The sequence below is a fragment of the Capsicum annuum genome, chromosome 3, assembly GCF_002878395.1.
Source record: "Capsicum annuum cultivar UCD-10X-F1 chromosome 3, UCD10Xv1.1, whole genome shotgun sequence".
NCBI lineage: Eukaryota > Viridiplantae > Streptophyta > Magnoliopsida > Solanales > Solanaceae > Capsicum > Capsicum annuum.
The window spans coordinates 144,302,086-144,314,173 of NC_061113.1; positions in this window are offsets into that span (position 1 = coordinate 144,302,086).

Here is a 12,088-nt window from a genome sequence, read left to right on the forward strand (position 1 = left end):
GAATCAGCAACCATATTAGCCTTACCTAGGTGGTAGTGAAGAGTTACATCATAATTGTTGAGAAGCTCAAGCTACCATCTCTGCCTGAGATTAAGGTCATTCTAAGTGAACACGTACTAAAGACTCCTGTGATCAGAAAAGATATCTAGGTGAACACCATACAAATAATGCCATAATATTTTCAAAGCGAACACAACCACCAACAACTCCAAATCAAGAGTAGGATAGTTCCTGTCATGTCCTTTAACTGCCTGGAAGTATAGGCAATCACCTTTCCATGCTTCATCAAAACACAACCAAGCCCTGCCCAAGATACATCATAATAAACAACAAACCCATTATTTCCCTCCGACAAAGTCAGGATTGGAGCTAAAGTCAACTTATCCTTCAATTTCTCAAAACTCCCTTCAAATGCATCCGATAAAGAAAACTTAACCTTCTTCTGAGTCAATTTAGTCAAAGGAGCAGCTATCGAAGAAAAGCTTTCCACAAACCGCTTATAATACCCTTCCAAACCTAAGAAGCTTCAAATATCAAATGGAGTCATGGACCTAGGCCTTCTTTTCACTACAGCAACCTTCTGTTGATCCACCATTATCCCTTCACTAGAAATAACATGACCCAATAAAGTCACAGCATTCAACCAAAACTCATACTTAAAGAACTTAGCATACAACTATTGTTCCTTTAGGGTCTGCAATACCACAGAAAGGTGATTAGAATGATTGACCTCACTCTTCGAATAAACTAAAATGTCATCAATAAACATAATGATGAAACGATCCAAATACTACCTAAAAACTCTATTCATCAAGTTCATAAATACTGCTAGAGCATTAGTCAACCCAAACGACATCACCAAGAACTCAAAATGCCCATACCGAGTACGAAAAGTCATCTTAAGGATATCCACCTAACAATCTTAAGTTGATGGTACCCAGACTGAAGATCTATCTTAGAGAAGAACTTGGCACCCTATAACTGATCAAGTAGATTATCTATTTGAGAAAGAGGATACTTGTTTTTGATCATCACCTTGTTCAACTGCCTCTAGTCAATGCACATCCGAAGAGAACCATCCTTCTTGCCCAAAAAACACTGGTGAACCCCACGAAGAAATATTAGGATGAATAAACCCCTTATCTAGAAGATCCTTAAGTTCCTCTTTGAGTTCCCTCAACTCAACCAGAGCCATTCTATATGGAGGTATAGAAATTGGACGAGTGTCAGAAAGCAAGTCAATACCTAACTCCATTTCCTAATCTGGAGGTACACTAGGAAGATCATCTGGAAAAACCTCTAGAAACTCATTAACCATAGAAACTGAAGACAAAGAAGGATCTTTTGAGTTAGAATCCTTAACCTGGATCAAGTAATAAAGGCAACCCTTAGAGATTAACCTTCAAGCTCTAAGATAAGAAATAAACTTCCCCCTAGGAGCTAAGAAACTACATTTTCACTCTATAACCAGTTCACCAGGAAACTTAAAGATAACCCTACGGGTCTGACATTCCACAGACGCATAACAAAAATGCACCCAATCCATACCTAAGATTACATTAAAATCTACCATATTCAACTCAAATAGATTTGCCACAGACTGTTTGCTACTAGCAGATACCACACACCACCTATAGACTCTCTTAGCAATAATTGAGTCACCTACTAAGGTAAGGATCCAAGATAACTTTCAAATCAAAACTAAAAGACATAGACATATATGGAGTCACATAAGCAAGAGTGAACCCCGGATCAAGCAAATAATATATGTCATGAGATAAAAACTATAACATACCTATAATGACATTAGGTTATGCCTCGGATTCTTGTTAGGACGCCAAAGCATACAACCTGTTCTGACCAACACTAATACCCAGAGCAGTAATAGAAGCAGATGCCACACCACTAGGTGCAGGAGCAGAAGATAAAGCCATAAGAATCTTATTTGCCCCCGAAGAAACCTTATTGACCGGACAATCCCTGGGCCCATGGACTACCTGGCAAAACTTGAAGCATTTTTCTTTTCCTTCCTCGCAATAAACCCTATGAGGATGACCAAAGAATCAACAAGAAGGACACAAAAAAATTAGCTAACCTCTTCTTGCCTGTGATTGGGCAAATTGTGCCTGAGAATTATCACCACCTTGATGACGCCTATCTCTGGACTGCTGTGGGTAAGGTGAACTGGCAGAAAAGGAGCCAGAACTCCTCTACTTCTTTTTCTGACCCTTGCCACCATCTCTACCACCCTGAGACCGAGAACCTCCCTGATCAGAAAACCTACTCTACTTTCTTTGCCTATCCCTAAACTCTGTCTGTTTCCTCTTCTCATCCCCAACCTGCTGCATATTAACAGTCAACCTTAAGATGTCCATATCTTTAATCAAAAAGACTGTCATCTCTTCATAATAAAATTTCTATTCAACCTAGAAGTGAACTTCCTTATTCTCGACCTCATATCAGCCACCAAATTAGGAGTATACCTTGATAGCTGATGGAACTGCAAAGCATATTCCTTTACGGACAACCTCCTCATCCTGAGGTTTACAAACTCTTCTATCTTTGATTCCCTCAACTCTTGAGGAAAGAACTGATCCATGAAGGCATTAGAAAAAGCCTCCTATAATTCTTCCTCTTCCATATCACATTTATCCTTATCTCACTCCTTATACCACTGATAAGCAACATCCTTGAGCTGATAAGATACAGAGTTAACCCCCTCTATATTAGTGGCATGTATCACCCAAAAGATCTTTTTCATTTTATCCAAGAAGCCCTATGGACCCTTCTCCACCTTTACCCCAATAAAATTTAAAAGACCCATCTTCAAAAATTGACCAACCCTTGTAGCCTCAGCAAAGCACCAATCGCACCCCGCTCAGTCTGCAGCAACCAATTGGGCAATGATATCAATATACTAACAAAATTCTACATTTGTTACATTGCTCTGAGGGACCTGAGGAGAAGCTGAAATAGGATGAACTCCAACACCATTAGGAATAGGACCATAAAATTGAAGATGTACCCCAAACTAGGATGTACCCCTTCAACATTATCCCCAAATAGGATGGAAGAATTTCCTTGTATTCCAGATCTAGGAGGCATGATCTGAAAGACGAACAAATAAGGATTAAAGGAGATTCTAGGATTAAGAACTCAAGCTTGAAGATAGAATACCAAGAATGTGAAACATTCCTAAATGTATTACAACCTCTCTCTTATAAGTGTGGCGCACTTTACACCCCTAAAATATACTCTAGTCGACACAGCTTTGTGGACTTTCCAGTTGACCATGAACCTAAAGCTTTCATACCAACTTGACACGATCCAACCCTGGTCCTTGTCGTAATAGGCATCCCAAGTACAACTAGGACCGGGGACTGCCCCTTGTTACCCAATCCAACCACCTATATCCAGCCTTAGATGGGCTAAATTTCAAACATATAACAAGATAGCATTATTGTTCTTATCAAGACTCTGGGTCACAACCATAATAGACCCAACTGAGTCCAACCGTATACCTCACCAACTGACCAACTGTACCAAAAAAACCATAGACCATAAACCAAACGAATACCAAAATATAATATGAAAACCAATCCTAAAATGTAATATGATGGAACAGTGAGAAATTATGTCTGATGATGCCAGCCTCAACATCAATACCAATGCTAAGGCGGCACCTCTACCGATCCCGCCCATACTAACCCTCAGAAGTACCACAAAGACTTTACCCAAAAGAGTAAACAAATCCAGTTGGAATATGTCCCCAACCATGGCCAAAACCAATATCCAAAATAAAAGAAAAATATCTAAAAAGAATCCACAACATGAAATAATGCCTTCTGAAATGATGGAATCTCACCACTTCATTCCAAATATTGATACCAATTCTGCGAGCTAAACAGGAAGAGTAGAATGGCCAGTTCCTATATAACGTGGATATACATATGGCCAGTTCCTGCATAGCGTGGATATACATTCGCCAGTATAAGGGGTTAGCGAATGACCACTAGTATGAAACTCAGGGTAAGGAGAAAATAATACCAGTTATAAAATAAAGTAAAACCATCCATAATGCATACAACCATACATATATAAGTGCCGGGAAAAAGGGACCAGATTTAGAATGCACTTAAAACCTTTACCTAGGTTGTGTAGCTTTGCCTTCCTAACCACCCACGGGCAATATGGGTTCCGCTCCCCCTACTGAAAGGGTCCTAGTACGTGTAACCATACAACCGAGAAATATCCTATGGGATGACTAGTATATCTTTCCAATATTAAACATGACATTCACACGTGGTCTCAAGGACCCCTCATATTAACAAATATGAATTTTTGGTTTTGGTCCCTTCAGGACCGCCATCTTCCATGGCTTAGGTACACACCCCGCCATTAATGCCTAATTAAAACCATGTCCAAACAATCCATTTACCATTTATTAACCAAGGCCAATATTGGTGGTATCTTCATACCACCCCTTACTTTCAAATAATATCCATAACCAAACCATTTAGGTTAAGGGGACCTTAAGTGCACTTTCCATATACCATATTAAATTCACTTAGGAGACTTCCATGTTCTCCACAAGCATAACCATTTAGCCTTTAGTCTTTTCAAATCATTTAAACTATTCATAAATTATTTATCAAGTTTATAACATGCAAGAGTTCCATTAAAAGAAGTCAATGCAATAAATATATCTTTACAACCATTTCATCAAACACCTTGAGGGCATAATATAACCAAAACCAATTCCAAAGACCATTAAACCATTATCTAAAACCACCATTAATGCATACAAAAGCATAATTAAAACCATAGGAAACCATAACCAATCATTCAATATCAAAACCCCCAATAATAGTTGAAAAAACCATAATCATGAAATAGTTAAACCATGAAATCAATCTAATAAACCATTCCTTTAGTTGAAATTATAATGAGGAAAGAGAATCATGCATTATACCAAAGATTTCATGGAAAGATATTGCCAAAATAAGCCCCAAAGCAATCCCTTAGTTGAAACCCTAGCTTCCTTGCCCCAAAAGCTCTTGAGAGAATTATGAGATATTTTGGAATATTTTCTAAGTGTTAATGAGTAGAATAATAAGGTTCATAACCTCCTAAGTGTATTAGAAGTTGAGGGTCCTAACTAGGGTAAGTAGGTAAATGTCCAGAATACCCTCTCTTAAGTAGCACAAAAATCCCATCACAGGGATACGACTGGCCCTCACAAGTTGTACCATCCTATATGACTGGTATCCACCACTCGTATCCAGACCTTAAACCTTAGATCAAACACTGTTCAGTATATGACTCATCCAACCAAGTCGTAACCATAATATACGATTCGTATCCATGACCCATATCTCTAGCAAAAAGAAATACCTGGGGAATTGAACACTATTTACCATACGATTCCAGGGTATGACTCGTACCCTGGCTTACAGCTCATGGTGAGCCACTCGTACTTAGATCCAACCTAAGTAACAAAGTCTAAGATTAAGTTAAGGATCCAAATGACCCATAACCACCAATATGACTCGTACCCCTAAGTCGTATTCATTCCCGTAACCAAAACCATCCCACTAACTAACTTTGGTCAACATAGGACAGGATCATACCATTTGTACCCTAGAATACGGCTCGTACCCATAAGTTGTATTGGGTTCAGATTATGGATTTCCAATAAATTTTCAAAGGGCCAAAACCCAGGATGTTTCAAGAGTATTCTCGTCTGACAACCCAAAAAGTAAAGTTTCCACTATGTTTAAAGTGTACAATTATAAGAAAAATACAAATATAAAATTCTTCTTTTGAATACCATTTTTTGACAAGTATTCCCGAGAACCTGTATAAACACATTAGTAACAAAGCGAGATAAACTAGGAACTATGTGTGCATATATGTATACAAATATACATAAAAAATAAAAAAATTTATTAAAGTGTGGGCTTGGATAAAGTTTTAGTTAAGCCATGTCTATGAAGTGGTTGCTCGATTTATTGGTCATCTTAAATCCCTCTGTCAAGATATAAATAGTAAAACCCTTTATATTGTTGTGATGTTATAAAGATTTCATCATCACCCGAGTTTATTTATTTTATTACATATTTGTTAATATAACATCCATCTTTTAATTTAGGGAGGCCTCAAAAATTGATGGGAGTTGCTTCATTGGCCATATATTCATTTTGATATAAAATAGGTAAACTTAAGAAATAAAAAATTCTTAATTTGTTATGGGGTGGCCTCGAAAATCTGATGGAGTGATATTATCATTAGCCAATTTCATAGTATATTGTGCATTATCAGTTAAGTAAAATGAAAAGGACAAAATTATCCAAAATCAGTCTTATTGAGACGCAAACCAATAGTAAAACCAATGCCAATGATAATCAGGAACAGAGAAAGAATGATAACAACACTAAGAGTTAACAATAATATACACATATATGAACGAAATATAGTCAAAATGGTGGAATCTCATTAAAAAAATGGATTTCACCAAAAAAATATACAACTCCTGCCAAATTTGTGCGAAAACTAGCACATACCACATAAAATCAATGATATTCAGTCTATCCAATGATAAAAATTTAAAGCAAAGGTGATTATCAACGTTGCTTTAATAGATTTTGCCAGAGCAATGTCATACGTACAAAGCTTTGGCCAAATCTAGCTCGCCAAAGGTATAACAAAAATGAGGAAGGGCAGCGAGGGGGAGATAAGAAAAGGCAGTGTTAGTTGGTGGTATGCTGGCTGAAAGATCATCGGAGCTCCGATAGTGGCGGTGGGCAGCGACAGTGAGTGTCTGGGAGAGAGACCGTTTGGGAGAAAGAGTAAGGGGTGAGGGTGGCTAATTTTGTGTATGTGTTTGGTGTATTGGTGGTCACCGTCCATTCGGTGGTCAGTAGTGAGGGTAGAGGAAAAGGGGAAGAATATGTGTGTGTGTGTATATTCTTTATGTATTTTTGTGTGTTTGTGAGAGAAAAGAGAAAGAGATGCCAAAATTTGGTGGTTGTAAAAAATGTGTGTATATTTTTTGTCTCTTGAAAAAAATGTTAACCTCCACCCCCATTTATAATAAAAATGGACACCTCTTACTATCCAAAAGATAAAAAAGTGTCCCCTCTTTTTATTATAGAATACCCTTTGGTCATCAAGTTATTGACCAAAGTATTTTTCATCCCCTCGGCCAACAAACAAAGCAATTATCCAAAGAATAGTATCAGTGTGTGGTCATCATCAGCTATGACAAGACATTATTGTGTGGTCATTGTCGAATGTCACAAGCCATTATTGTGTGGACTTTGTCGGATAGAATAAGACACCAAACTATTATGTTGTATATTTAAATAAACGATCCAACTTAGTATTTGTGTACTATATTAAATAATGTACGAAAATGTAGGAATTGGTATGTCAATATAGGAAAATGTAATTAACTTGAAATTTTTTTTAAAATGTGATATCACGTCGTGTACGTGCGTAGATGACTGTGAAAACGATAATAAATTGATAAAATCCTAATATAAGGAGAATTATCAATAATTTATGAAAAGCAAAAAATATGACAACAAATTAATAAAATCCTAAAGTAAGGATGATTATCAATAATTTGTTAACAATTGTAAAAAATATGTGAAAATTATATTTTGTGTCATTTAACAATCAGGAGTCCTGAAGACGTTATTTTAAGCACGGAGAGCCAAAATTAGGTGTCAACAAGGCTTAGACTCGAATAGGTCTTAATATATCCAAGGTACAATCCTAGTCAAAGTCAGAAAATGTCTAAATTATCCTCGGCTTCAAGAATGTAAATAGGACGATGGAAGACGGGCTCCTAAGTCTACAAGGAGTTGATTATCATTTGTCCTAAAGTGGGTCGGAGGGGCCCACTTCTAACCCCAAAATTTCATTCTAAGGAAACTTCTACCCCAATATTTACTAAGGTTCCAAAACCCGGCCATGAGGTGATACATAAGTCTAATTACTTCCTAAGGTAGCAATTCAACCCGAGGAACAGATAGTTATTATGTAAAAACTACCTAAATGCGACTCACTAATCGGCTAAATAATCTAAATTTTTCAAACTATGCGATCAAGTCATAATTTTAAAACCAAGACTAGCATAATATCATACCAATACCCTAATAAAACTCAATATATAAGAATAGTAAGCCTAGCCTACCTAAACGCTGAAGAATGCTAAATAAAGTTTGCTAAATTGGAGATCTCCTCTTCTGCGAAGCATCTGCATGATACCATGCTATCAAAATAGTGATATATATTAGTACGAGAACAATGATGCCCATATTTAATTTCAATGCTTCAGGCCCAAGATTGAGTAAAAATATCATGTCTGGTCTGAATGCAGAATCACACTTTCAAAGCTATCAACACGTTCCCCTGTGCTTAAGGTTTATTTTTCCTCAAGAATGAATAAATTTCAAGATCAAATGACACTAGTTCAATCCAACAAGGAATTAGAGATTTATGACTAAATCGGAGAATTAAATCAAGAATTAGACGGAAAATTACAAGGATTATGATGAGGAAATAACTTTCCTGAGCCTACCAACACTCCACGATCACCCAAGGATAAATCTCCCATTTTTCTAAGCTCTCTAGGGTTCAAAATCTTGGATACTTGAAGAAAATGGGAGAAAATCAGGTGAAGAGGAGAATTTAATGCCCCTGCAGTCACCGCATAAGCAACACACGATCGCTTAAGCGACCCTTGTACCTGACCGACCTTCACTTTAGTAGATAACACATCGCTTAAGTGACGTCCACTAAAGAGGTTAGGCCTTCTCTAAAAAGAAAAGGGTGGGGACCAGCTTGGCCACTTAAGCAACCAAAGGTCCGCTTAAGTGGTTGCTCCAGTTGAGTCCATGCACCAGCTGAAACTTGGTTTATGCTAAGTTTCTATTAACCTATTGGGATTTTTTAAGAATCCTATGAATGTAAATAGACTATGCTACCTCATCAAATTCGGCATTATAGACTCAATGATGCCATCAAAATTTCCATCCAGATTTGTTTCGATGAAATATGGGGCCCACACCTCAAGGCCACCTATACAATAATCTATCTAAAAGCCCAAATAGAGTTTGAAACCCTTAAGAGGTGAACTAAAGGTCCCCCACATCTAAAATCGATGTTCTAGAGCTACTGGAACTATCAGAGTTGGCATACAAGGTCGTTAACCTAATTTTTAAGCCCGATAGCCAATCCTTAGTAACGAAGACTTCAAAATAGGAAATTAGCTATAAAGACCAAATATACTGCCCGATAATTGAACTGTCAGCTCCAACAAGTCTTTAATGACTTGGAGCAGCTATAGGAAAGCTCTAGTCAATGAAAAAGTGTGAAAATATAGAAAATGATAGCAAGGGTCATTACAATATCCACTACTAAATGGACTTTCATCCACAAAAGTAAAGGGTTAGGATGTACCTAAAAGCTCAAATAGGTGGGGATACTGGGAGCACATCTCGCTCTTGATCTACTAAGTAGCCTCCTCTAATGGTCATGTGGACACGACACGAACAAGGGCCTTATCGTAATGCACATCTCAAGACCAACCAAGACCGGAGACCACCCCTGATACCCAACCCAGCTAACCAATATATACCCTAAATCGGATTAATTCTGAGTATATACAAAGATAGAATTTTGAATAAATCTAGACTTTGGGATAGGTCCATAACGGTGACCAACCCAAGCCATTCCAATAATCCAATTCCAACCAACCACCACAACTAAACCGATATAATAACAAAATTTATGTCCATAACATAACATAATAGGATGGAAAAATCATAAATATAGTCAAACGGTATCAGCCCCAATACCAACGCCAATACTAAGATTGATACCACTACCGATACCGCCCATACCAACCTAAAATAGTTCCACAAAGACTCTAATCGAAGGTAAAAAAAATATCCGGTTAGGACATTTCCCCAACCATAGCCAAAACCAATGTCCATGAAATAAGAAAAGTATGTAAAGATATCCATGATATGAGATAGAGCCTTCTGAAGTTGGAACCTTACCACTTCAATCTAATAGCTGATCCTAAATTAATTATTAAGCAGGAGGAGTAGAATGCTCGATTCCTACATCGTGTGGGGATACAGCCACCCCAATACAAGTTGGCAGGTGAACGCTAGCAAGTACATAGGATAAGGATAGAATAATGCCAACCATTAAAACCATATAAACCACAATATGCATTCATAACCATATTTATATATATATTAGTCCATGCCAGGAAAGGGAACCGGGTTTAGCATGCCTTTAAAACCATTAACCTGGGTATGTGTAGCTTAACTGTCCTAGAACCACCCACAGTCCATATGGGTCCATTTAAACCCCCAGAAGGGCTCCAATGCATGTAGCCGCATGAATCAGAGATACCATAAGAGTAAGGGATTCAAAAGTACCCTTCGCTCTCCATGATACATATATACAAATGTGACTTAGGGGATTCCTGTGTACCCTATAACTATCATATATGGACCAATCCTCATGTTGGCAAGCATGAGTTTCCAGTGTCTATCCATTGGACTCACACCTTCACGGTTAGCTATCATACCTCGCCATTATTTCCCAATTAAAACCATTACTTCATAACCAAAACCACTATCCCATTTATTATTAATCAAGGCTATAAATGGTGGTATCATCATACCGACTACAGCTTCCAAGCAATGTCCTTAGCCAACCTTTTAGAGAAGATGGAATTTACATGTACCTATTGATTACATTGTTTAGTTGCTTGGGGGATTCCCATATACCCTATAAGATGTTCATTACTATGTTTGATTGGGGGATTCCCTTGTACCTTACAAGGATGTTCAATTAATCCATAATCATGACCACCAGGACCTTACCATTTAACCATTCGAAACCATTTATACCATTTAGTGTTCCATTACCAAGTTGTACCATGCAATAATTCTATTAAAAGTCCAACAATATAGTAAAAACATTTTCATTGGCATTTTATCAAACATATTTCAGACACAGTGTTTCCAAAGCCAAAATGAAGTACCAATTAATCATTCCCATGCAACCAAAATGTACAAACTATCATTATAATATGAAAACTATAAGTAAAAGACATGGGAAACCATAACCAACAATCATAACAAAAACCCCCAACATATATTTGAAAACCCAAAACCATACGACAATTATTCCATGAAAACAATTCATAAAACATGTCTTTAGTTGGGACTAAAAAAAAGGCAGGAGTAACATGCCTTAGATTATGAAGATGACGGAGAGAAATCACCCTAGTAAGTCCCAAATTGATCCTATTGATGAAACCCTTACCTTCCTTGACCCAAGAGCCTTTGAGAGAATTTGAGAGATTTTCTAAGTGTTTAAGATTAGAATATTAGGATAAATAATGTCCCAAGAGTGATATAAGTCGTGGGGCCTTAAGTGGTTAAGAGGGGAAATGTCCAGATTACCCCTACTTAAACTATATAAATTTTTTACAGGAAAGTATGACTCCACCATACCACCAGTACCCTATCATACAAGTAGTACCCACTACTCTTACCATAGGCATCCCTTGGACCCCTAACACTGTTCAGCATACGACCACTAAGCCCTAATTGTACCCAAGCATATGACAAATACCATAAAATCGTACCCTAGGTAGAATAGGATCTCCTAGGCTAGACGTAGGATATCATATGACTTGACATCATACCACTCGTACCCCATTATACGACTAGTATAATATATTCGTACCTTGGATAGAACCCATCCAACCCATACTATTTAAGATACGAATAAGACCCCCTAAACTGTACCTTAACATACGACTTGTACCCAGGGTGTTTCAGTCTCCCCTACTAGGATCATTCATCCCGAATGATGGATAAGGTAGTATTAGCACGATTTACAACCTTTAGATGCCTATACTCTTACCTTTAACAGACATAAAACAAAGATGAAAGGAAGTCAACCTTTCATTTAAAAAAGTTTGAAAACAAAGATATGATCAAGAATACATACCTTCTAAACAAATATCTGGAGTAAAAAACAAGTGCGGATA